This window comes from Oxyura jamaicensis, chromosome 8, assembly GCF_011077185.1.
Source record: "Oxyura jamaicensis isolate SHBP4307 breed ruddy duck chromosome 8, BPBGC_Ojam_1.0, whole genome shotgun sequence".
Classification (NCBI taxonomy): domain Eukaryota; kingdom Metazoa; phylum Chordata; class Aves; order Anseriformes; family Anatidae; genus Oxyura; species Oxyura jamaicensis.
The window spans coordinates 24,154,209-24,180,405 of NC_048900.1; the positions used below are offsets into that span (position 1 = coordinate 24,154,209).

At 39.4% G+C, this 26,197-nt stretch overlaps 1 protein-coding gene across 4 annotated transcripts in view; it reads right to left on the reverse strand.

Annotated features, from left to right (window-relative positions):
• The window catches only part of BEND5 (BEN domain containing 5), a 921,457-nt gene that overhangs the window by 216,665 nt on the left and 678,595 nt on the right, over positions 1–26,197 (reverse strand). The window lies entirely within an intron of this gene.

Consider the following 26,197-nt stretch of genomic DNA (forward strand, 5'->3'; position numbering starts at 1 on the left):
GGACATTAATATTAAAGCATATCCTTTTATTAAAATTGGTCATACATTATATATAAGTGCAATCTATAATTAAAGCAGGCAGCGTCACTGGGTCTCCGCACCAGGCCATAACAGCAGACTGCACAAGGGCTGCAAAGCTAATGACACGCAGCCAAACTTGCGACAACAAAGTTAGCTCTCTTTTTAAAAAGCAAGATTTACTACAGTGAGTTTAAGTGCACTATAATTGCTCTCGCACTTGTGATAAATGTCCCCCTGGGGCACCGAGAAGAACAGTGGGGGGCCATTCACTTCGCAAAGCCAACTGCACCCTGCATTACCCTTGATACAAACCTTAGCAGTGCCACACAACAGTAAGGGCTAACAAATGATGTTTGTTAGCGTGGGTTTTATTCTGGGGGTATTGTAGGTTCTTTTGTTTCTTAACTATTTGGGTCTGCATCTGCTCTGATTGAAAGAGACATTCAAAAATTCAAAAAAATCTGAATTAAACTGGGGAGAAACAGTAAGTGTATGAATCACATTAAGGAAATCACTTGTCCTGCTACGTGAAATAGCAAGGACCTCTGAGGTGGACCATAAAAGGTGGCTAATGGTGCACTAAGCAACCTTCTCCTGTGAGGCTGTGAAAATAAGCCAGGTCCCCTTCAAATGACAGCTCAGCAGAAGGAAGACAGATCCTAACACAACTGTCCATGGATTAATCCCACACTATCGAAAGTCAAGCGGAATGTTTTCCCTGTTTGTGCACTGACAAAGTTAACAAAGAGGAAATAAAAATTATGCCCCTTCAAAGAAGTTTTGGGAACTTAAAAGACCGTAAGAGGTCAGGACTTCAGTTAGGTATCTTATCTAGATCTGAACACACAGCAGGAGTAATACTAGACACAGCAGGATCCAATTTAAATCTTTGCTCTGAAATAAAGTTTTTTTTCACTGAAAGGCAACTGAAAACTAAATCCAAACTGGTTTTTGTTTGTTTGTTTTTAATTAGCTTTATACATTACATACATACATTCTTAAACAAGAAAGATATTTGGAGCCTGACACCACACCTGAGGGCTTTTTGGTGTTGTTTTTAATTTCCCGAGTCTTACAAATGCTCAGCCTACCCAGTAGTAAATCACACCTAACAAAAAATCACAGAAATAATCAATACATTTTTGGTTGTTCTCAGGAGGCAACTGGACAACAGATCTCAGCAAGGTTTTTATTTATTTATTTCCTTAGCCCTTCTAAATGTCCTACAGATGCTCACCCTGCAACTCAACCATTCATTTGTTCTTTCATTCTCCAGTTTCACCACTCTGGTGTATTTGAGCCCCAAAGGCAAAGAAATACAAGAATGTCTCCAACAACCATAGCAGCTGGTGGGGTCAATTCTGTCTGCAGAGGAAAAGTGGGAGGCAGCGAAAAGGAGTACAACACCATCAGTTGATGACCACCCCACATCATTAGCATTAACATTGATTAGCGTGGGAGGAAGGAGATATAGCAGCAGACCAAATTTAATGAGCAAAAGAGGAAGTCTGGGATGACATCTGCAAGAGGAGGAGTTTTCTCCTCTCAGGAAAAAGAACATTAAAGGGGCATGGACTCATCACAAAAGCAATGCTCAGCAACATGACTACTCAGCAAAGTGGTCAGCAAAATAGTGGCCCATTTGGAGCTGGAGCAGGTTCTCAACTAAGAAACTTTTTAGAGGATGAGATTTTTGTTTTTAATTATGACAGTTTTGACCCTCCCCAGCATTTTTTTAAAAAACTTTATTAAACTCAACTCAACATCTATTCTGCCTTTAAAGCTACCACAATGGTGATAAACACCAAGCAAATATCATACTGAAAAGTAACCCACTTAACTGCTAACAAACAACTCAAATCTCATCTCTCTGAATACAACTTGCATTATTTGGCCCGCAACCCGTGTCCCCTCTCCAACACGATAGCACGTACAATCGGTCACTTGAAGCAGTCTCATTGGCAACACTCCCTCAGCTCTCACCTGGTAAATGGCAACTTCCACTTTTGGTAACAGATTACACAAGTCTAACTAAAGCAGAGTCCCTCAGAAAATGTTTTCTACTGAAAGGAGTCAAATCACAATCTAAACCTTCATGGAAAGGCAGCAAATTCACTTAACCTTTTTAATTTCATTTTTATGCTGCTATAAAAACATGGAAACAACTATTTGTATGGAGCATGTTAAGTAATTAGAATTTTCTTGCAGAAATAATAAATTTATGAGATCACATTTGCACTACCAAAATGAAGTTCTGTAACAGGACTGAAGCAGAGTTTGCTCAACATCAGAGATCTTTCCTGCTACCATACCAGTTCAGAGACTGCAGAGAGAGAGCAGATTTCTGGTCCTAAAACCATGGTATGGTAATGACGCAATTTCCCTAATTAGTACTACTAAGGCTGGAGAAGTACAAAGGCAGAGTAAATCCTATCCCAGCAGTCTGCCTCAGAAAGCTTTCAACTGGCACCCATGCAGGAGAACGTGGAAGTGAACTCCACTCCTTCACAGAGTGCTGCAAAGCTGGGGCAAGGTACTAAGAATGGCTTTAGGAATGGTTTGCCTTTTTCCTCTCCTATGTTTTACCCCATTCATACTAGACCTGAAGGCTTGAATCAGAAGAAATGGAAACCCATCATCCTAAAAAACGTGTTAATTTGATTTTAATGCCCACACATTTTCATGAAATATGTGTATCCACTGGCAAAACACATTCCAGTCTTCCTTTCTCAGGGACTTTGCAGCATGAGGTGGGCTGTTGCCAGCATTTTGTATTCAAAACCCTGTGAGTTGAAGACTCCACGGAGGAAATAAAAAAGAATGATATTGCATTACGCTTCACCGTGTTGTCTCGGCTTGTCTGTCCAACAGAACTGTAACATCTGCGTTGAAAGCAAACACTGATGTCATTGCTGTCCTGGCTGCCTAGTCTCTGCCACGTTAAACTGCTTTAGCAAATCCAATCCAAGCAGCATTTACTGTACTCTGGCTTTTCCTGAGAGACCAGATTAGCACCTAATTCCACTTGTTTTTGTTACTTCTGGTCACAAATGTCATTTCAGGTAGGAATACATATCTCAGCAACACACACTACAAAAGAACACAATTTCTGGTCTCTATCAAGCACCACTAGACTGGGTTAGGTCAAATAAACACAAGCATTTCTTGCCTGTTATAGTTGGTTTGCAGGCCACATCCCGTCAGCATCTTCAAGTCTTGTGTGAGCAGTGCAAAGAAACCAGGTGGTACCGAAGGTAAAAGTGGTACCATTTATACCACAGAGATGAGTAAAGACTGTACTACAGTTTCTTCAAATCAGACATCGAGCCCTAGTCGCATTTTTCTGGCAGAGGTGGAAGCGGGATCTTGGCTCCCATGCAGCATCCATGGGAGGTCAGCTCTGCACAGGGGGAGCACCTCCACACTGTGCCTTTGGTGCTCAATGACTCCCCTCACCTTCCAACCATGCTTAGGTAGTCCCACCTGGAGCACAGAGGGGTTTTGTCTAGCAAAGCCTCACTTGTGCCTGGACTCTACCCAGCAGCAGTCCTACACATTGCACTCAAAATTGGATCCAAGCCTCTCAAGTTCCAAATTTTCATTGAGGCTCTGGCCCTAACTCTGTCAGGTGCTTAACATGTGATTTAGTTTGACAGACTTCTATTGTGTTTAAAAATGGGCTTAGATGTAAGTGTTGGCATAAGAGCTTTGCTGAACTGGGGCCTTTTAGCAGGAAGGCTGCTTCTGAGATCATTGTCACAATGTTTTAAAGTTGGAGATTGTGCAACTATTATCCTTTATTGCCTATTTTATGCCAAAGTCTCTCTTCTTTTTCTTTTTACATCCCTCTTAAAAGCAAAGCTATTTTGGGGCATTTAATATTATTTAATCTTTTTACTCTGGCAGCATAGAAATTACAGGGACCATTACAATGGTCCTGTGTGTGCGTATGCTTTATTGATGTATATGCTGACCTAATATCAAATTGATTTTGCTCAGCTTTTCTGCTGACCACAGAAAAATGCAAATTGGGTATTATATTTGCACACTAATTTTATTGGGCCCTTGTGTCTTCATAAAAAGATAAAGTTTGGGCTAATAAAAATAAAACATTTCTGGTACTAATATAGGCAAATGTTTATGTAGGCAGGTAACAAATTGGTTTGTCATTTAGGGGAACATAAAGAGCACTAAAATCATCTTTAGGCAAAATAGATTGGGGGCTTTTGCTTAGCTTTTAGCTTTCATTTGCAAAATCAATTTAATGTAACACAGTGTCTCAAAGACAGGGTGACACAGGATTAAGACATTCATTGTATTCCTCCACCATAATTCCCCCTTATTCAGAGGCCCTGGGATTTGGGTTTGCTCTTGTTCAAAGGAAATTAAATATATTCCAGGAAAAGGGAAAAAGGAGCACTTAGACTTATGCTATATGCAAGCATCCTATAGGGACAAACACAGGGGAAGGGTAGGAACGTGTGACTCAATGTTCTGAAAGTAGATGTTGAAAGAATTATCAACATATTTCAGTGCCTCCAGGAATCTGAAAGTGTAATACTTGTATGATCTCTTTGCCTAACTATTTATTTGTTCCTCCTTCCTTTTCCTTTTTAACAATGTGTTATGCATCTCTTTGATGGCCAACAACCTCTGGTAGACTGCAGCTAAATGAACTTTGATGACAGTTTAACTAGATGGGCATATATCAACAGTCTAACTTCTATTTACTGAAATGAGTTGACCTATTTAAATCCCAGAGCAGGCACTATTTCTGTCCAGCTCTCGCTTTTCATCTCCTTCGCCATCCTTCCCTCAATTGCAGGGTATTTTGGAGGGGTTCCATGCAGTGGGAGGTTACATAAACAGTTTTGATGTTAATACTTGACTGCATTTTCAACCTAATAGCCCAGCAAAGGGATCTGACTGTAAAGCAAAAGGCCAGAAGTATCTCCTGGTAAAATTACGCTGAAGCAGATCAAATGACACTGTAAAGCTATTTGCAAAATCAGAAATGGCAAGTGACTGTAGATGAAGATTCCCCCTACCTCCCAGACCCACGTGTTTGTTTTTAATCTTCATTAATTCTTGGAAGTGACTGTTTTTCTATTTGGTCTGATACTGTCAGCTTGCCACCCTTCCAAGGCAGGAAAATTAACCACATACAAAACTATTCCAGGTACACTCACATCATCCTCCCTCACTCCTCCTCTCCACTGAAAAACTCCCACCAAAAACTGAGGCTTTGTTTTTAAATTATGCATACTCTTTTGAACATTAGAACATACAGTCCTATGAATAGGAATGGCAATCTGGAATATGAGCAGCACATTATCGTCCTCAAATGGCCAAGGTGATGACAACTCATAATTAAGGATGCAGACAGTAGCATTTAATGTCACCTACCTGCATCACCGTCATATCATAACCATTTAGCAGACAGGTCCCCAGCCTGCTTTCATTTTCCCTATCCTGCTTTGCTATTTATAAAGTCAGGTTGGAGTGTAGATAAACCCCTTGCCCTCCAGAGACCACAGGCAGGCAGTAAATTATGGGAAGGCTAAGTGGTACATCAAATGTGTCTCCTCAAAGCTATATATCATCTTGTTAAAGTTGATGCCTAATCCCAGAACCCCAGAAATCATTCCCAAAATCCCAGAAAATGTTTGTGTCCTTCAGCTGGTATAGAACAAGAAAGTAAAGTTCACCTGCAGGAAAAAGCATTATAGCCATCTTTTTCTAAAAGTCATTTTGTTTGTGCGCCTTTCAATACTATTTCCTTAAATTCAGTAGAGTCAGAACACACCCATCTGTATTTGAATAAACAAACTCTGATCTACAGCACTCATCATTTTTCTTGCAGTTGTCAGTGTCATATTGCAAACTAAACAAACCAAAACGTAGCATTTATCTTTTAAAAATCATACACCAGACAAACACAGTAGTTTACGTACATAGCACTTCTTCAGTTACCACCAGTGTCAGTATAAAAATCTTCAGCCACTCCACAGAATTCTCTTAACTGAACTCCAGGGTAGTGAAGATAGGCAGAAACACTGAGGAGCTGCCTGCAGCCACAAAAGAAGTGGGCCTCATCTTTAGGGAAGGAATCAATGCTAACTGGTACCTATCTTGTTCTCTCTTTTCACAGCTATCATCCCTCTAGAAATGCTTGCTGTCCCAGTAGCTTTCACTTTATACAAAGGAGAGAAATAAAATATAGAAATAAAATATTCAGATGCAAGATATTTTCACCTGCAATACTGCAGTTACACTGGTATCTTTTCAGTTTGTCTTCAAAATCCAGGGATTCAAAAAATATTTCTAGGGCATGTTATAAAGCAATTCTCTATCAGCTCTCTCCAGTGGAGAGGGCTAAGGCTATGTTTGTTTGCTGCAAGTATGCATGGGCTGAAAGATAAGGGAATAATTTATGTCAGAATTTCAGCCAAGATAGCAAAGAGGGAATTACCAACCACTCACAGAACAGTCCAGCAGTTACAGGAGCAGCCAGGACACCGTTGTTCTGTTCTTTCCAGTTTTGCTGTGGATTTGTCTGTGATTAACTTCAGTACTTAAAATTTACCCATATAAAAAATGAGCATAATCATGTGAACTGCAGAAGAGGACTGAGAATCTCAATACAGCTGTACTCAGACTCTAAGCTTCTGAGATGCAGAGCCACATCATCGCACCCATGTATCCTTCCAAAAAAGCATTTCTGAAATGGACATCTGCAGCTGTCAGGAGATGCAACTCCTGAATCCTCTTGTCCAGCACCTCTAATCTCTCAAGGCCAATGGATAGAGAAGAAACATGCAGAAAATCATGTATGGATACCAAAAGATTTTTAGAAAGCTGTGCCTGAACACTATCACCCACTGGGGGTATGCCTTCATCCTCCTCAGAAACAACCAAGAGCTCAACAAGAACAGTAGTGGAAGAAAGACTGGAGAAGCACAAAATGGTGGACTTAGCTAGGTAGTTACATCCCAATGTATTTTGTTCTAAGTAGAGTCATAGATCATTCTGAGGAGAAAAATGAAAAAGCAATCAAGGTTTCCTTCCTCTGCCAGCTCAAACCCAGGGGAGCAGTGAAGCACAAAGTATTCTGCAATGCAACTAACAAAGTCTAACAAAGATTTGCCTCCTATATTCTCTCTCTCAGACACTGACATGAACACCACAAACCATTCTCTCATTCTTCCCAAAACACCAGTCGTAATTGAGCATGGGGTGTCCCCACAGGAGGTGATTTTTTTTTCCTTCTCTTTGCTCTGTCAGACCTTGCCTGGGAGGAAGGCAAGAGACTGATACAGGGTTAAGCAGAATAAAGCCTTCCGTGTACAAGACCTTGCTTGAAAGCAGTGATCCCAGGCAGGACATGCAAGGTGTTCTGCAAAAGGTTCTGGCCTTTACTGAACTATGACAGTGTGTTCTTCAGTAGCTGAGCTAGCAGTCAGTAAAAAGCTACCTGCTGAAATGAGATTCATGAAGAACACTGCTCCTCAGATCATGACACTGACCTCTCCAGGAAGTGCTAACACTGTCTTCAGAGAGAGTGTTGAGTCTGCAAGATGAGAAAGACACCAGTGAATAGCCTCTCGTCACATTCACAGCTTGCCTGAAATCAAAGTTCAGACCTGAGCATGTAGCACCAAAAGTTAAGATTCTCAGTAGAGGATCTTATGTACCAAATTCAAAATACCTCAGTAAGATGGTGGACCTCAGTAAGATGGCAGGCCTCAGCTTACCACAGGCCTGAAACACTTGTACACATCTCTAAAGCCGCACAGAAACAAATCTGTCTTTATTGTAATATTAGTCATTTTTTTCAAATCAGGATAAGAAACAGTTTCATTTTAACATAAGGGGGATGGCAGAGAGGGTGGAAACCATCTTCTCTCACATCAGAAGCTGAGTTATCACCTTTCCTGGACATACTGCCAAGCCTCTGCATTATTCACTGACTCTTCCCAGTTTGTAGTCACAGGAACGTGCTGTCAGGGAGTCTGTAGCCTGAGAGGAGTCTGAACAGTTCAACAGTTCTAAACCATTTTTTCTTGTTTATATTCTAGACGCTTGACCACGACCTACCATCAGCAAGCAACACAGACACGACCTTGGACAGAAGCATACTAAGAATATTCGGCCTATATCGCATATCCAGCAGTCTAGGAGGATAAAATCCTTTCACACCCTCATACTTTACTTCAAAGGAAAATGGTGAGATGCATGCCCAGAGGTAGGGCACCTTCATTCCTCACTAAAGATGAAAAATTAAGTAAGCTACCATCCTGATTCAGACACTGCTTATAACTCCCCACACACATACTGTTACAAAAGCAGTTACCACTAAAATGTTTAAATTCCACCCGGACACACAAAATTTTCTCCTACTCTAACCAACCTGCTATGTCTCTTCTCCTCTTACCTGCCTTTCTGCAAACCGAGAAGCGTCCAAGAACAGTTCCTCACACAGATGATTCTTCTCTAAGATATCTGCAAGCAGCGCATTAACTAGTGCACTAGTGTCTACCAATCTTAATTCTGCTTTTTGTCCCATCATTAGTTAGCAATAAATTTCAGGGAAACGGTCACATGGCATAGCGTATTGGGTATGCTATGCAACAATCATTTTGTCTGAATACATATACTGGAAGGCTGTGCAGGCTTTGTACAACACAGCTAGTCAGCAAACTGTTAAAACCAATTTATATACATGCACTCTCTCTCTCAAGGCAATAAGCCTATGGAGAATTTTAATTAAAGTCAAAGGAGCTTTTAAAAGTGGAGGGGGAGAAATCTAGCACAGCAAGAAATAAATTAATAAAAACATGCTCCAAGTTGAAGCTCAAGGGGATCACTCTCTGTCATCATTTATTTAAAGGATGGGACATGTCAAAGACAGGAATGTCAAGTGGGAGATGCTGTGAAGCAGCATCATTTTTTGTCACATAGGTTATATTTGTGTCTGACCACCTGCTGCTTGATATTCACAACTTCTCAAAGTTAGTCACCAAAATATCCGTATTCCCTTTCACATTTAATCTAGTGAGGACCTTTCAGCCCATCTAGACCACCCTTATCTGGCTAACACCCAATTTGTTCTAAGAACTATTCCACCGTCTCACTCTGAGGAGATTTTAGATGATATTCACCCAGCAGTTTCCTTTGCAGAATTTCAGTACTTCTCACTTGCCTCTTCCCATGGTGTTTATATATTTTTAAATGTCTTAATTTTGCATGCATTGTTTTAGCTTCTGCTCAGGCTTTGGAATATTCCAGAGGAATGAACTGACCCCTTCAGATGAACCCTTACAAGCGCGCCACAGATAAGCTCAATTCTCATGTCCTTACAATCTTTTTATAGAGAAAGTTTCAATGCTCAGATGAGAGCTGGCATTCTGCTCTTCACCTGTCATTCTTGCAGCCACTGTATCATATTTTGTAGCCTTTTCCATAGCAGGGAGAAGAGATTTATTCACTTGAGGCCAGTTGCAAACAAGCAGTGCCACACTGCTTAGCTTTAACAACTCCCAGTATCAGCTGCTACAGCAAACTCTCATCACCTCCGCCTGCCTGTCTTGTAACATCTCACTGGGGTGTAAGATGCTTGTGTGGATCAGTGTCCTCAGCAACCTCCTAGGTCTCCAACTCTTTATTAAAGGGAATATAATGCTTCTAGTTGGTGTACCATCACAAGTCTCCCAGCATCAGATGCAAATGAAAGTAATCATCCATAATAAATCATGTGATTATGCTGGAAACCCATGCGTGTCTGATCCTTCAACTACTAGAATTATGGAGATCCAATATTAACTGCATATCTTGACACTCATTATCTCATTCACAGAGTGTTGTGCTGTCTATTCTTCACCAGCCAGATTCCTTGGTAAGGACAAAAGCTTCATGGATTGATAAGATCCCACATCAATTTCCACATAAGAACATAAAAATGTGGCTCATTTCCAACATTAAAAAAAAAAAAAAATGAAATCTGAACCTAATACATATATTTATTAGTGAATGTAAATTGAATTATGTTTTGCCCTTTTCCATAAAGAAGAAAAAAGAAATGTCCTCATCATGGAAAGAGGGTTAGAAAGGTTAAAAAAATGAAGAAAGTCAAAGTCATTACATTCCAATCAAACTTGATAAATATGTAAATTACAGCAACTAAACAGTTGGCTTTGACAAATGACTTCCACGTAATGGATTTTTCATAGTAATGAGGCTACAGTGCAATTGTTTTTTTAAAGCCTTACATTTCTCATTAATACAAAGTGTGAGTCACTATGCACAATGGGGATATTTACTAGAAATTTAAGAAAAAAAATCAGACAGTAGTTGACATCACAGAGGGATGCCACATCCTGAGATGGTGTCATTGCTTCCATCAGCACTGACAGATTGTTGACTGGTCTTTAATTAAGTAGCTTGAACTTGAGGTGCTACTCAATGCCAAAGTACAAAGCTTAGGACTTTGTTAGTTGCAATTCATTTGTGATATATTTATCCATCCAACACTATCAAGGGTGCCAATGGCATATGCTGTACAGACTCTACAAGACCCACAAAAATGGAAAAAGGTGCAAGAAAATCACTTCAGTGACCTTTAACTAACCCCTCTGCCGCCCACTTCTATCTTGCTACCTCATTCAGGTCTTTGACCTTTCAGACCCTGCCTGCCAATCATCATGGCATTTGCGTACCATCTTCTCCGCAATCTTTCCAAGTCCCTTCCAGCCACTCGGCTCATAAGCTCCTCTACCTTAAGCCTTATCTTTATTTTAATAAGACTTTACAACACTGGTTGGATGCTAGTCAAGAAAGACTCATGCAGAACACCCTCATTTGTAGACTATTGCTTTCAATTACCTTATCATTGTGCTGAAAATGATCTGGTATTCAACTACGCATCTCACATTTTTGCTCTAGGCTCCAGTTTCACTTGATGCAACTTTGGAACCTCTAAAGCACAGAAAAAGTTGGAGTCAGCAACAGTTTTTCAAACCAAAGTGGCAGTGATTTAAGTGGAAGTGTGTCCAGAAACATTGCAGTTTCCTTGATGTGCATTCATAGCCTTAGCAAGGAATGCACCACATAGAGTTGTGGGATAGGGTGTGCAGACTGTTAGCAGTCAAACAGCCAATTACTAGTACCCGTGAGCCTGTATTTGGATGACCAAATTCAGTGACCAACAATTCATAAATTCATAAGCATAGCATTGTACATAAGCAACAAGCTGTTCACTGCAGACATTTTACTGCATATGGAGAAGCCTTCCTATTTTTTTTTCCTGATTTAAACTGGAAGACGCAGACTAATTACAATAGGCAGAGAAGATTAGCCCCTCTTTGCACCATACCATAAAAAGCCAGATTACACTGGTGCACACAGGGACTCAGTTTACACATGCTACGTGATATAGATATTTCTGAACAAATAGAAGGGAATTTTCAACATGCATGACTACGTCATTTGATACAATTTTAGTTGCTCAGCTCTTCCTATTGAGTGAGGGCAGTATCCATGTTACTTCAGCATATGGAATTTCACCACTTGACATTTGAATTTGTGAGCCAAGGCTACAGAACTAAGTTTATAGTTACCCCACACACTGTCAGTGCACCCAAGGGTCAGCCAATACATGACGGTGATAGATCAAAGAATATACTGCTGATTTAAAGTTATTTAAAGTAAAAACAACCCTTCTCACCCCAATCTGTTGAAAGGACACAAGAGTGAGGAAGGGAAAACATAGCCAGGGGGAATGTCAGCAGAAAATAAGTACAGAGGAGGTGGAGGAGGAAGCATCATCTAATAAACCTTATAAACCCTGGCCATAGCTCTGCATGCATGCATTTCTTTTGCTGATATAGAATGCATGCTCCATGTAATGCTATTCATGTGAGCCAGGAAAATCTGCATGTAATACAGCAGGAGAATGCTAATGACTTTCAGCTGAGCTAGAATTGAACATTACTTGCCTTTATCAAAGGTAGACTTCAGAGCAAACAGTCAGCCTTGGGGTTTCTCATGGAGTTAGAAATCAGTGAATACAACATGACCACATACATCCCTCTTTGTGCTAAGTGTCCCCCAGTTGCACAGGAGTTGATAATCCCTCCTAAATATCCCTCAGGCTATAGCACAGGTATTTTTCAGGCAGCACATTGTCAGCAAGAAAAAAGAAATTTCAAGCCCATTCAAGAGATGAATACTTGAAGCATAGGCGGGTTAAACAGCTCACCCAACACAGGCTGCTAATTCATTGGCATAACTGCCAGCAAAACATTTGTACTCTCCACACCAACCTCTCCTCACCAGGCTGTGAGGACAGTCCCTGTTTTGTCTTACCTACATCTCTGATGGAAGCCACGTTACCTGAACACTCTTTCTTCCACATTGAAGACATCTTACAGATTTGGAGATATTTCAGATAAAAGAAAAATGAAGAGAGATACTCCAGGTGAGTGGGAGAAAAACAGCAACTGATGCTTTAGTCCCGATGGTCTTTTTCAATAGAAGCTACCAGTAAATGACAGAAAAGCTTGATTTGAATGAAAAACTAGGTCAGCACTTGCAATGATTGCCTTCTGAGTTTAAGAACTGATTTAGAAGAAACAGAGAATAGATTACCCCTAATGTGCTTTATCTGTACATTCTTGATCTATTGATTATAATAATTGTTGCTAATGGAAAGATAGGTTCCAGAAGCATTACAATACAGACGGCAAGTAAGAGTGAAAATGGATTTAAACAGTTTTTTTTTCCAGAGCGCTAGTGTAATGCAGTAGTGCTAGTGTACTGCAAGACTGCATATTTCCAAGGCAAAGAAGAAAAAATAAAGTTTGTGCCATTAAGTACAAGGAGATTTTCTCATCACTGTAGAAAAATCTTTCAAACCAGTCATGTCCACACTGATGACATTTGAGACTGAACCCTGGCGAGATTTTTCAGAAGTTGTCAAGGCTGAGCCCAAACCACTACCCCAATTTTCAGAAAGATTCTAAAATGAAAACTTTGTGAAGGTCATTGTCCTCTATCAAATATGTGATGTAGCATTATCTGAACATGAGGACTGAAGTCAGAAATCCTGTGTTTTTTGTTGCTCCTCTACCAAACTGATGAGTAACCTTTCAAAAGACACTCAAGAATAAATCCACAAACAGATTTAGCAACTAAAGTAACCTAAATCCCATTTAAGTCCAAAGTTTAGATCTTCAAGAAACTTTATTCAGTTGTCCCCTATTTTAGGAGATGTCAATATCCATAGGCAACCAGAGCTCTCTCTTTGGCCAAGTCACCTCAAAAACCCACATGCCTCTGTCTCTCCCACTAGTTTCAGCAGGCATTTTTAAATTTTGCCTAATGGAAGGGAACCAAACAAAACATAGCAGTAAAAGCACAGTGGCAACCACCTGTTTTGTTCAGTACTTACCCAGAATGCAAGAAGTCCCCAGTCAAAAGCTCTGCCTGATGACATTTGAAATTATATTTACACTTCCAAGAATACCTTAAACATATCACGTTGCAGGAGTGATTTTGGTTTGGTTTTGTTTTGTTTTTATTTTTAATGTGAATACTTAACATTAAAAAAGCACACAGCAAAATCCTGCTTTGCCTCCTTCCACGCTGACACCCTCAATATTAATTTACAGGATCATGATTACTTTTGCTCAACAACTAACCCATTGTACATCGACTTGGTTGACAGAAAGCAAAGTAGATTTAGCATTAAGAATTAAGAACCTCTTCCTAGCCCCACAGCCTGAGGATGTGCATGCTTTCAAGGCTCAGATTTAGAACACAGTCTGGAAAAACTAAGATTATGGAGGCTGGGTCAAAAAGTTGTTTCTTCCAATCATCCTCTAGAAGGAGAACGTTGGGGGGAATGGCTTGCCTAACTCCAGGAGAGAATCTTGAGTCAAAAAGCCTTCTCAGTGCTAATAAAAAAGTGAATTTAAGATATGGACACAATTCAAGGCCTGTTCTTCAGGACTTCACGTTTGGGTGCCTTGATTTGGCTGTTTTTCTAATTCTCTTTGAATGTTCTGGAACAGATGATTACCGAAGGACTGATGTTTCCTGTAAGCATCAGCTCAGATGCCTTCAAAATTGGCAAAGGAGTTGTATGTACGTACACTCCTTTTTTGTACCCCTACATTTACAACTCAATTTACTTTCCCCCAGCTTAATAACACTGGTAATAATTACCTGGTTTTAAACATTGCCTCGATATCCTCCAATGGAAAAGAACTTTACATCTGCATGCATATATTACTAAAAAAAACTAGTGTTTTTTTTTGTTTGTTTGTTTTGTTTTGTTTGTTCATTTGTTTTTTTTATCTTCACTGTGAAATTTTGGAAAGTACTTTTCCAAAATCTGCACCCTGATCACTCAGTATTTTATCTACAAAAATGCAGGCTTCAAGGTTTTATTTGCTTGAGTGGACAGGAGACACCGGGGGAGAAAAAAATATATATATATAAATATATATATATATATATATATATATGGCTTTTTGGAACATTTTGGTTTTTAATCCATTCCTTTGCTACTTATCTGGCTGTGGGTCACACATACATTGTTATGAAAGACAACTATATATGTCCAGATGATACCAGTAAGTCAATAGTGGATATATTATGCTTTTACTTCTAACATGCCATTTACTCCTTTTTTGGATAGAAATAGAGAACCTGAGCTGCATACAAATGGGTCACAGCACCTCATGTTTACCATTAAACATGAATTAAATCTGAGTAGCTTGGCATATCTCTATAATAAAAAAGGCACCGTTAATAAGATTTCATTAAACGGAGAGCTAATGTGGAACAGTCTTATATCAGATATGTGAAAACAGAATTTCATAACAAGGCTGGGAGAAGTATTATCAGGGACCTAAGTAGAAAATCTGTCTTTTTCGATACTGGAGGAATTTATATTTGAAGAGTGTTCTTTCCTATTGAGATCTTCATTGACTTGTACAAAAATACTGCTTTTAATCTCAAATCCCCACTGGCATTTTCATATAAGCACTGAAAATGCTATTGGGCTTTAGAGATTTAATTTAATGAAGGAAAAGTATTTCTATTAAAGTATGTAATTTTTATTTTTTTAAACACAACATCTTCTGAGGAACCAGGGAAACAAGATTATTTTAAGCTCTGAAAAACTAACCTGTGCCCTTGTAGAACTCCTGCTTCACAAAGAAAGCTTAACAGCTGTGACAGAGACTGTAGGTGCACTCAAAAAGGGATCCTACTGTCCCAAGTCACATACACACTGAGAATGCCAAGCCTGGAGGAGAAGGTAGCAGAAAGAGGAAAAGAAATGTCCCCATGCAGTCAGGTTGTTTATGCTAAACTGCTGCATCATTAAGCTCTGTTCTCAAATGTCAAAGATGGCAAAAACTCAACAAATAGCTACTAAATCTTCTGCATTAATGGACTGATCCTCCCATTTATTTATGTCAAAAAGTATTAGGTCTGTCTGGGTAGGAAAAAAAATTCACTGTTGGGGTAAATGAAAACCACTCCATCAATTTGGGCAGTTGCACCCATTGGCTCCTGTGATGAGGGACTCTGAGTGTGCCATTGTAGATTCCCTGCACATTAATTCTTGTGGTACTGCTTTTGTAAGGCTAAAAAGCTGTTTTATTTGTGGATCGTCTATGTCTTTATTGTATGAATCTTCATTACAAATACAAATCCCTTTTCATATTGAAGAAAGTGCACTTGACACCAGGAAGCCTCTCAATAGGACACTGCCAGGGTTGACAAGATGAACAGTAAACATAAGTCACAGCAGTTTTTCTAATTTTGTGCAGAGCTTACACAAAGTTAAATTTCCTTTATTTTTTTTAACATGTTATGTTTTTATTTAACAACCAAACAGATCGCTATTGTGATAGCGATGTAAACCATATAACCCTGTAATATGTTCCCTACCACAGCAACAGGCGAGCCAAGGAATTATATGAAGAGATACCGACATCAGAAGAGTAGTCCAGAAATAAATTCTGGATGTTTCATAAGATCCACTGCTTATATTTGTACGACTAACCCTGCAGAGTGATCGTTTGTGTAAGGATGTAATGATAACGGGGTGACTAGATGCCATCACAAACAAACAAAAGGATCACGTCTAGTTTCTGAAGTGATGTAACCTCAGCGAAAGGAGTCTAAAGGATTGTGATGAAAAATTAGTTAACCAAACAATGAAGCTGATGTTCACTTCAACAGGCCTTCAGCCCCAGAGCTTCATCACAGCACAAACAACAGCTTGCTTTGACCTTTCAGCTTGCTTTTCCCTTTCCCATGTTTAGCTCTAAGCCTTGTCTGTTTACATTCTCAGGCCTTTCAGGTATTTCTCCTTATGTATGAAATTGTGGACAAAAAGATACTTCTGCCATTAACTTCAGTAAATCCAGGATTCCCACGTGCTTGTAGACTAGTCAGTACAACAGAGCACCTTACTACTTGAAGTCCCTGTAACTAACAATAAGGTAAACCTAAACTGCAACTGGGAATTCACTTAGCTTGCTGCACCAGGTAGAAGATCACTATCAAAAACTGAAGGTTCATTTCTGAAGGTTAAAAAGCTTAGAAGACATAAGTTAAATATTACTAATCTGGGGATACGAGCAATCACTTGATGTATTTGGAAGAGCAAATATTCCATCTGTGGGCTCCTGTGCATAAAATATTTTTCATTTAAATCTAATTAAACCATGGGTGAAAAGAGATCTATGAATCTTTTATCAAAGTAAACACTATTTGCTGGATATTTTTGACACCTACACATTTGAGCTTGACAATTACTTTATCCTAACAGCCTCAGTTTATTTTTGTCTTGGGTACAGGCAAGCATGATGGACCAAGATCTAATTTCTTTTATTCTTGAAATAGTCCCCTGCATGTAGACAGCTCAAGTGCAAAGTTAAGAAGTTTTTATGTTTGGATTAACAAGCATCCAGAAATCCCTGTTTTTACTCAACACTTACCCAAAATTATGCAAATAGTCCCTAGAGAACATTTTTGCATGAAAGTGATCCATATTATCACTGAGTACTTCTGTAGTGGCAGTTCTGGCTCCTCACTAAAGCTCTAAGACATGCACAGAGTTACACTCTGTATAAAAACAATCCTTCCTTGAACGCTGCCACACAACTGGCAGAATACTTCCATTCTTTCACAAGCATATCCAGGAGAATAAAAATCTGATTTGATGACATAAGATCTGCATACAACAAAGGTTCCTTATCTTTCCATCTTCTGCAGCAGTTCAGATTCACATCCATAGTGAGACAGTATTACACTCCAGGAAGAGATACAACTTTCAGATCCAGTTTCAGGGTCCAATGTTCTGATTCAGTTTAGTAGCCCATAAGATTCACTTGAGCTTAGATGATTTGAGCCTATTCATTTAGATCTGGGGACTGAGAACTTTCCTTTGGCAGAAGGTCTTCCAAGTAATGGCACCTAGCAAGTCCTGGAAGGAAATGGGATTCTTCACTGGGGCTACAAAAAGGAATCATCCAGTTTTTATCTGCAAAGGGAAATGATACTGTGCCTCATATTCATCCATCACTAAATGAATTCAGTTCTGGAATTCTAATTTCCACTGCTAGAAGTTCTTCTCTTGGCCTGACTTTCCTTGCAAAATCCATGAGGCAAAATTAGGACATGCGTGGAGCCTAATGTAACTTCTGACCTGACAAATTTATGTAGCATTTCCCCTGTCTATTCACTAAAACAATCCACCTGGAAGAATCCATAAGGGTAACCCACCTGAGGGATGGGCCTGCAGAAGCGATGGGATGGCTGTGAGTATTGCTTTTGCCAGGATCACCTCACCTGATTTCCATTAATCCAGAGTTAGATTTCAACAGCTGGCAAACTTGTGCTTACCATGGTAGCGCTTGCCCTGTTGACAGTGCTGAGTGATTCTTGAGTACTGAGGAAATCAGTGAAATCTTCTGAACAGTGGGAAGTTCTGATGTCATTAACAAGAAGATGAATGTTAACTAGCAGCTGCAAATTAATTTGAAAAACATTGAAACTGCTTATTCTTTTTCTGCTTTCTGCTGCGTACCACGTGACCCAGGCAGTCTACAGCAGGGATGGCCAGTGCTCCAAAACATTCACGGTGTTCAGGATCTGAATACTTCAATTTTCCAAACATTGACTTAGCTTTTATGCCTTGTATCGACTGTAATCTCAGAATATTAAGGGTCAGAGCGCTGCCTGCCTTACAATTCTTTTCTCTGTCAGTTTTCATATCATGCTTACCTGGGGAGTATATGAACACCTTTCAGCCACACATTAGCCAGGATGACCACATGTCTGTCTCTGATCTGGGTGCAGTCTTGCCAAATAGGCTTCATTTGTGCTGAGGCTACCATCCAAAAATAGGCAAATGGGATCAGGGAAGGCAAGGCAAACAGCATTAAACATGTAATGATACCAATTAATGAGCGCTTGCCTCATGTTTTGGAAGATGGGAAACCATTTCACAAACCTGCTAGGGTTGTGTTTAAAAAATAACTGCCTACTTTCTTTTAAAGGGAAACAATCTTACTTCATTTCAGTTTGCTGCTTCTAGCAATATCAGCTTCTTTAATTATTGTTATTTAATTATGTCTTAGCATTTGAACTCTCCTCATTAACCTTCGTCAGAGTGAGATACCTAGGATAATGCAATGGCAAAGCCAACATCTTGTGTAATTTTTTCCCTCCCTCCACCCCCTTCCCAAATCTCCAGAATTCATTAATTGAACGTTAGAGCATCTGGGCCACTTACGTATTCGAATCATGCAGCAACATGGGTAGTGTTAGCCTGCTATGGCTCAATAAACCTCTCATTCTCTTGTTCACGGTTCATTTGAATTTTGCAGAAAACTCTGGGAAAAAAAAATGAGGCATTCAAATAAAAATGGTGCAGATAATGGTAGGAGGAGATGAAGAACTCAGACAAATGTTTACCCTAAGTACCACGTGTATGTGGTGCTGTCATCCCTCTAATTGAAAAAGGGAATGGGCTTTAGAGCAGAAACCCACAAGCCAGAGTACCCAGGCTCTATTCCTGTGTGACCTTCAGCTGTCACTGTAGCTGTCCTCTCTATCTGAAAGTAGAGTTTTTCTTTTATTCTCATAAAGTAACAGAGCCTAATTTCTTATTTGACAAGTGCTCTAAGATCCTGGGAGGAAAGGTATAATAAAAGTGCAAAATAAAACTATATGTGGCAGTATTACTCCTGGTTCTAATGGATTTTAGTAGGATCTTTAATCCCTTTATCTACCGTGAATAGATGTATTGTCTATAAAAGAAACTTAAAGTGTTTCACTCCACTTTGGTAACACCTTGGTAATGCAAATATGCCTTTGGAGTCTGTCTCATGACAGTGGAAAATGAAAGTGCAGGGATAAAGTGTAATGGCTGTAATGGGGATTCTTTAATGTAGTTGTTGTACCTAGGTAAGACTTCTGTATTTTCATTTCAGTTCTTTGCTGTCTGCACCATATAAACCTAGTTTATGCCACCTCTTGTTCCAGCATTGTACTTTGGAGTAGTCTTTTTTGGAATAAGATGTAGGCTGGACACCTCCCAGGACCATATATGTGAATTGATCTGGGCTTTTACTGAGGTCCCTGAGAAAAGCAGGAGCAGGATGATGTTTTCACATTGAGTATTGCTTAGGGTAAGTTTGGATGCGATAGCACTTGAAAAGGGCTTGTCTTTATTTCATGGAGAGAGAGTCTACCAAAGGTTTGCCTTAGCAGAATCAAAACATTTAGGTGTGCTGCCAAGGCTGGAGACTCAAGGCTCACTGCAGTCAGTGCAAGGAGGCTTGGAACTGCAGAGGGTGCTTGAACCCACAAAGACCTGCTTTGCCCTGGGGCCATGGCTGGCTCTTTACTTAAATACTTGAAGCCAGGTGGATTGGATTCTGGTTGGAAGTCAAGAAGGCAATTAGGTGCCTGACTCTTCCTTTACCTTCTGAACCCCATAGATTCAATTCAAAATGGTTTTTGTGTTGTCTGGAGTCTGATCCTGCCTAACCTGCCTTGCAGCCTCAGGACTTCCTTTTTTAGACTTGTTCTCCACTAGTTTTTTCCAGAGAGCCAGAAGGACTCACCCTTCCTTTGCCTAGGGCTACAAGTGACCTTTCCATGTAACATTTATTGCCAGTACTGGTGAAGGGAGTGTCTCGCCGTGGCTTGGCTCTGTGCTGCATGATTGCTGGGACTGATGTACACACCTTGCTTTTGTCAGCACACTAAAGATGGCCAGGCTTCTAAGCAGCAAGAGTCAAGCTGAATAGGAGAGAAGATGGCTCTCCTCTGAGCTGAGTATCTGAGGCACTGTGTCTGTCCTGGATACGTGGTTAGGAGTTGCTCTGTCATGCAGTGAAACTTCTTTGCTTCTCTTCAGGGAAAGAGTTATGTTGTGAGTTCCAGTGGTCATGTCAGGCTAGTTGACGGTGTGCTGGCAGTCCTGCAGTGTGTACCTGCTGCAGAAGTAGCATCCCTACTGAGACTGTCAACATTTCATTTTGACTGCTTGTTATTTCTCTCTGAACTTGGTGATGCTTTGGATTTTCCAAGGACAAGCTCTTCCTTTCCCAGTCCTTGACAATTAGGAGCTTGGAACAGTTTTTGTCTCTTTTCTGTTTGCATCCCACATTTGTTGAGGTTTACCGAGACTCTCTCTCCATCCCTAGATAACCGTGTAAACTCTTCCTTCTAGAAACCTTTGACATTCCCTCAGCAAAGAGCTCCTGAAGCAGGCTGTCCAAACCCAGGCTACTTTATTGCTTTCCGTTTTGTTAAAAGTGTTTTCCCTGATGCAGAAAAATATTTTTCTTTCCTTTTTATTCTTTCATGACTGAAACGGGGTAGAAAAGGTGTGGAAGAGCTATAAACAGTTAAAAAAAAAAAAAGGGGGGGGGGGACTGCTCTGTGTCACTAACTCTGCAGAACAGGTCACCAGCCAGATGCATTAGCCTCATATTTCTTATGCTCGGTGTTTCATATTTTTTGTCTTTACTCTTAATTATCTGTTGTAGAGACATGAATTTTTTTGACAATCACCAGCCAATAATTCCACATTTGTCAAAAAGAAAATGAGATAATCATCGCGTGGCCTGGTATTACTGGAAGGGCAGATTAGTTTTGCTCAAAAACAGTGGCATTTTGTGGTTACTTTTATGTTCTGCAAATAGAGGAAGAGACAGATTGAAGAGATTACTTTACAAAAAAAAAAAAAAATCATTTCAAGTCACTGGGGAAGCAGGTAACCTTCAGATCTGAGCTTTGCATAAGAATGCAACAGGAGAGAGTTTCTATTAACACTGCCAGCTTCTTTAAAAAAATAAAATAGCACCTGCTGCCCTACATCAACCTTCCTCCCTGTTTTTTCCCTTCCACCCACCTTGTCCCCCGGCAGTGCCATTAGAGATGAGCCAGTGACTCAGGGCAGTTTCTCAGCTGAGGGAAGCGGTCATAGCTCCATTGGCTTCAGTGGAGCGGTAACAATTTATGCTGGCTGAAGGATAGTCCCTCATGGTTTGAACCTGACCCTGTGTGTTTTTATTATTATTATTATTTTTTTTTTTTTACACTACAGTACTTGGATTTTTGTTTGTCTCTCTATAGTGAAAAAACTTGTAAAGTTTTGACCTGTATCCAAAATTTGAGTCTGTTTAAGACGGGTATTTTTTTCACACTGGTTCTGAATCAGAATTTGAACAAACAGGTTTGGGTAGACAGTAAGTCTGGTTTCTGATTCAACAATATGTGGATGTGTTAAAATATCCACAAAACAACATCTTTGAAATAAAATGAAAATGTTTTTCAGAATCTGAGAGGGAATGGTTGGGAAAAGCATCCCTTTCTATGTACCATGTGCTTTTGTGTCCATAGGTGTTCACTACTGAGCACTGCTCAAGGTGAGGCAGGAGGCTAGATGGACCTTTGTCATACGCAGATCTCATCTAGATCTCTTACTGTTCTTCCACTTGGAGTGTCTTTTCAATTTCAGGTACTGGTCATCAGCTTGCAAGGAGAATAGAGGCTTCCATTCTCTGCATACAAGCAGAGTTGCAAACCCTATTTTTGTACGAGACTGCAGCTTCTCTAAAATCCAAAATGTACCTAGTAGGATTTAAGTAGCAGAAGTGAAAATATTAAGTTTTAAATATATTTAAAAATATGATCTGAACACTGCAGGTACAAAAAATGGTAATGTGTTGTACTAACAAAATGCAGTTTCACACCTTTCACACTATTCTTCTCAATAGTACATCAGTAAATGGCAAAACATGCATCTAAAAGGATAAAGCTAGGTCAAATAGGGAACAAGAGGATTTCTCCTGTCTGGATAAAAATAAACCTGTGTTTAGAAATGCTTCAGGAAGGGAAAGGAGAATAGAGAGTTAGTGTAAACCAGCCCTCCTCAGAAAGTGGCTTTTTCTAAAAGAAACACTCAAACATTTCACCCTCCTCCTGACCAGTGGTTCCCACAGTACTGATGTGGCATTTGTCACTGCAAACACCCAAATGGCAATACGTGTCCTTTGGTAAATCTGCCAGCAGACAGTCAAGGAAAAACTTACAGCATTTTTACTGAAGGTACAAAATCAGTATCAGAACAGGCAAGTTGTGCACTCGTTTTTATCTCAAAGTCACAGTAATATTTAAAGCTATGTCTCAATAGTTGAAAATCCAGCCCATAAATCCACTGAACTCCCAGGAATGCTTTCTCTGGTCATTTTGTCTTACTCAGAGGCTAAAGTGATGAGGAAAACACCACCGAGAACAAGACAAACCAATAGAAAAATACCTCCCTGCTTATCCCCATTACAAAGGTGTGATGACCTTGCTGAGTAGTGGCCAAGGGGAATCTGGTTACAGATGAGTGGTAGCTGAGCTTTTGACAGTAGGAATACGTCTCCTATAATAAGTTTTCCCTTAAGTTAAAATGCTCTGCTGTCTCTTTCTACCTACAGATGTCTTAAATTTGAGGGAAGAACTTGGCAGGAGTTTGAAACGAGGCAAAATGAACTACATATATATCCATGGAAGTTGTACAATTTGAAGTTCCACTGACAGAGAACCTAATTATAACTTAGTAAATTCTTCCCAAGGTTGATTTCCTAGTGGAAGAACTTGGATAATCAAATTCCTATAGCTGGGCACAATAATCCTCATTCTCAGGGGAGTTTCAGAATGGCAGGATTGTCCCAGTCACAAAGGAGTTCCAAGACAATAAGTTCCAAAAGATCAGCTTACCCATGGTAGCTGTGATACCATCACAGAAGGAAAAACACACCCCCCAAAAAAGCTATACAAAAGGTCTTGATTCAAGGAATCACACCCATTTGATCATCTGCATTGGCACCTAAAGTTTTCTCGCATCATTTATTACAGTAAAAACACTTGTGCTCTGTCATAGTCTTCTTGCAGAGATTTAGCAACTGTCAGATACTTGATTTGCAGGCAGGAAACTGAGGTAAAAGAAAGTTTTAGCTTTTAAGGCCCTAAACAGTTTAAATTCTCATTACAATCACCAAACAACATCTAGTCATACCTAGCCAGCTCATTGCAGGTTTTCACTTTCTTACTTGCACAACTGTTATTGGCCTACACTCAAAAAGCCCTTGCTCATCTCATGACCTCCTATGTTTCTCCACATACAGATTTATTTTAACTACTTTCATTGTTAAGAATTACTTCTCAAATGCTAAGCAATTGCAGATCGCTAATTCAGTGTAAAAATGTCACAACAAATATTTAGAGAACTAGCGCAACAGCACTCCATGTCTCAGCATGCTGACCAGAAAACCAAGAGCTGAATATATTTAACTTTTGTCCTTTGAAACACGTTTAATGAAAGAGTACAGTGTTAAGTCATAATGGCCTCTATTAATGGTCTTTAATAGAGTACACTATGCAAAGGCTAACATTGACACTTAATAATCAAAATCTGAAGTGTGATCAATTTGAGCCCTCCAGGTAGGTAATAATGACAGGGACAGCAAACAGTAGTAATCAGAGCAATCAAAGACATCTTGGAATAGCTTCCTCAGATACATAGATGTCTCAGTATTTTATAGGGCTCAAAGTTTGTTCTCTGTCTCACTGCTTCTTCCTGCAAAGCCTCCTCATATTTTCAAGACAATTATTTCTGCAATAAATTTACTTAAACAGAACAGTCTTCTAGTCTGCCATTAGAACAACGTGCTCACAGTAGAGAAGGAAAAGGAAGGACAAATATAAGGAGGGTATGAGGGTAAGCTACATCAGACAAATAAAAGTTTTATCAGGTTGGGTAACAGATTGATGGTGAAACAGCTGTAAGTGATTTATGTAATTGTGCTTTTGTCTGTAAGTTTCTGGTCATATCTTGCAACACGCATTGTGGCACAAGAATTATACCATTGTCTTTTACTGGCATGGCTAGCACTTTGTGTAACTTCAGCCTAATGAAACACAATGTTATCGTAATCTCCTCTGTAAAGCTTATCATCATCAATTATCCACAGCATTGGGATGGGAAGAGGAAATAACAAGGAAGTTGGCATAGCAAAATAAGTTGATAAGGTGAAAGATATGCAAATTGGACAAAGCAATCATTCTCCTTAGGATACATACAAATATATTTGAAAGGCAAAGTCAAGTAGAATGAGATCACCAATACAAAAAAAAAGCTTTTTGAAGAGATTAAGATCAAGATGATTTCTAAATAACACAGGTAATTGGCTAGTGAACAATCAAAAGACTTAACTGTATTGCAGTTTCCTTCTTTGCTTTTAAATGCATCATTTTATCTCCCACTGGGATTTATACTACTTTTATATAGACTGCATTACAAGAAAGTTGTGGCCTCCAAATCAGATAGGTCCTCTAGGAATTCAATTATTCACCCAATGAAAAGCTACATGAAAGCCCTCCATCTAATGATCTTTTCTGGCAAGGAACTGTAATTTAGTGGTGTCCCAGTCAAACAAGATAGTGGAGAAGGGGGATATTTGCAGGCTGCACATTCAAAATTACAGACAATATTAGTTTACTACTGAGTCATCAATTTCACTATCTCAAGTTACCATAATTAATAAGGTGGCTACTCTCAATTTTCAAAAATACTATGTATAATGCAAAACCATAAAAAGCTGTTTCAGGGAAAAAAAAATCCCCATTAAGATTGCCAAAAAATTGGAGTGTTGAAGGACAGTAACTTGAGGTTTTGGCATTTGCTTCAAAATAGACAAAGAACACACAAACTAGGTGCCACAGAAGTTTTTTTTTTTTTTTTTTTTTTTTTTTTTTCCCCTCCAGAAACATACACAGAAAATCTTCATTTCAGCCCCTACCCTCCTTCATGTCAAATGACTGGTATCCTCTCTGTCAACACTAAGGTTAATGAATATCCACCACTCAAATTCATTTAGAAAAAAAAAAATAAGGAAAAAACTACTAACAGAAGATTTTTTTTTTAAAAAAATGTTTTAAAGGAAATAATATTTATTATCCTAGAGGCCAGGTGCATATAAGAACAAATACACTTACAATATCTTTTCTTCATTCAAAAGTTTCATAATTTAAAAGTGAAAAGAATGATGAAATTAAAGAAAAATTGAGTTTTAGGAGGAGGAGTGAAACAGTGGGGCTAAGACTACTCAACACATGAGGTACATCACTATCATTAACCCTCTTTTAATTGTGAGCACACACAATGAGATGTTGTGCATACTTCGGAAGACTGCATTTCTAAAGCTACAATACAGATTCCCCAATGATGCAGGGAAGGCATCTGCAGCACTTTGCCCATTTACATCATGCAGGGTATTAGTAATCCATGACACAGTATCCTCTGTAGTATCCTCTTCCCCTTTCACATTTAAATGCTAACAACTCCAGGCTGGGAATCAAGTTTATATGAAGTAAACTTTCCATAAAAGAAACAAACCATGCTAAACATCCATCTGATTTGTGTTTTACCTGGGGTACTTCTCTCTTTCCACCTTTAACATATCTAATATCCTCAGGAAACAGCACAATATTAATACAATATTCCAGTGATCCACTTATCTCCACCAAATAGTGCCCCTCTCCTCTGTCACTCCCCTGAGCATGAAGACAAATTATATATGGTTTTTTAAAT